Below are 1,711 nucleotides of genomic sequence, written 5' to 3'. Positions count from 1 at the left end.
GTATTTTTTGTATGTATGTATGTATGTATGTATGTATGTGTGTGTGTGTGTGTGTGTGTGTGTGTGTGTGTGTGTATGCATGTTTGTACGCACGCACGCATGCATGTATGCATGAATGTATGTATGTATGTATTATACTTTGGGGAATAATAGCGGGTAAGATGTGTGTGGTGTTATGGGCAGTGATGAGCTGTGTGTTGTTGGTGGAGAGGGATGAGGCAAACAGAAGTGAAGCCAGACCGGAAGGGTCAGACCGGAAGTCGGCCACACGCGGTCGAAGGCTAGCACGTGCGTCAGTCAAAAAACAGAGAGGTTACGAGAAAGACTTGTTTTGATCAAGAGCGATTGTGTACTCCGCTGCGGTCGACAAGGTAAGGTCCAACGTTCCATTCTGTCCTTTTGCTTCTTGTTGTCTTTTTCCTCCATCACACCACAAGCTATTTCGGCCCATAAGAAAAAAAAAAAATTATGAGTGTAGTCCGGATTTCTAGTGATATCATTAAACCGTTTTGCGGCGACACGGACGTGGTCGCGTGGCTAAAATAGATGAAGCTGGTCGCGAAGCTCCAAGGGATAGGCGACTTGGCAAGCTTTCTACCACTGTACTTGGATGGTCCAGCGTTGGCGCTATTTTTAGAGATGGAAGAGAGGGACCAAGTTAGCGCGGAGAAAATAGAAATCCGCTTGAGGGAGGCCTTCGCAGAAGGAATGTTTGAGACGTACGCTCGCCTGGGGAGAGCGAAGTGGACTGGCGAACAGGTCGACGTGTTTGCCAACGAACTTAGGAGGTTGACTAGACTGGCGGGGTACGAGGGAGAATCGCTGGATCGAACAGTAAAGTTGGCGTTTGTGACTGGTTTTCCTGACCACATGTCAGTCGAATTGCAGAAACTGCCGGACGTGAACGCCATGCCCATGGCGGATATAATAACGAGGGCTCGCATGTTAGTTTCGTGTTGTAGATCGACGCCGTTGGCAGCAACGGCAACAGCAAAAGGTGACCGACCAAGGAGTAGCGGAGAGGAGTCGAACAAGGAACGTGTGAGACCGTTCAAAGGACAGTGTTTCCGGTGTCAGGGCCCGCACATGGTGCGAGACTGCAAGTTACCCAAGCCTGAGGTCATTTGCTACCGCTGTCGAGAAACGGGACATATAGCCAGCGAATGTCTGCAGGGAAACGGTCTAAGGGAGACTACTGCGCCAGTGGTCATCCCTTCGGATCAGTAAAGGCGCATTTTTTTCTACCCGTTGTTGATGTGCTGGTGGAGGGGAAGATGTCGCGAGCCCTTGTGCACACAGGCTGTACAACGACCCTGATGACTCCGGGAGTGGTAGAGACGTGGAGTGGAGAAAGCAGTGTGAGGGCAGTCGACGGAAGAGAGGTACGCTGTGAAGGCATTACTGACGTGCAGATTGAGGTGCAGGGAACAAAGCTGACGCTGCAAGCAATTGTAGTTGGCCACTTGGTGGATGAGATTGACGTGATGGGGATGGATGCAATCACCCGTTTAGGAGGTGTCACTGTCAACGAGGCCGGTGTGACTTTCGGGGTCGCGGGGAAACTGTGTATGGCGACGCCGTGCATTGGTGAGAACCGCGAAGAAAACTATGCCGCGCACACCATTGAAGACCAGGACTTTCGTGCCGCCTTCGATGGCCAGAGGTGGACAGTGGAGTGGCACTGGAGGGGAGAGCCCCCGACGTTAAAAAA

General features: G+C 51.5%; 1 pseudogene; it reads left to right on the top strand.

Moving 5' to 3' along the window:
- The first annotated feature begins 468 nt into the window (after nucleotides 1-468).
- Nucleotides 469-1,227, top strand: LOC149136847 (uncharacterized; annotated as a pseudogene).
- Nucleotides 1,228-1,711: the final 484 nt, after the last annotated feature.

Source organism: Octopus bimaculoides, chromosome 3 (genome assembly GCF_046866305.1).
Source record: "Octopus bimaculoides isolate indiv1 chromosome 3, ASM4686630v1, whole genome shotgun sequence".
Classification (NCBI taxonomy): Eukaryota; Metazoa; Mollusca; class Cephalopoda; order Octopoda; family Octopodidae; genus Octopus; species Octopus bimaculoides.
The sequence above is the reverse complement of the archived record's forward strand: the minus strand, read 5'-3'. Positions and strand labels throughout refer to the sequence as shown.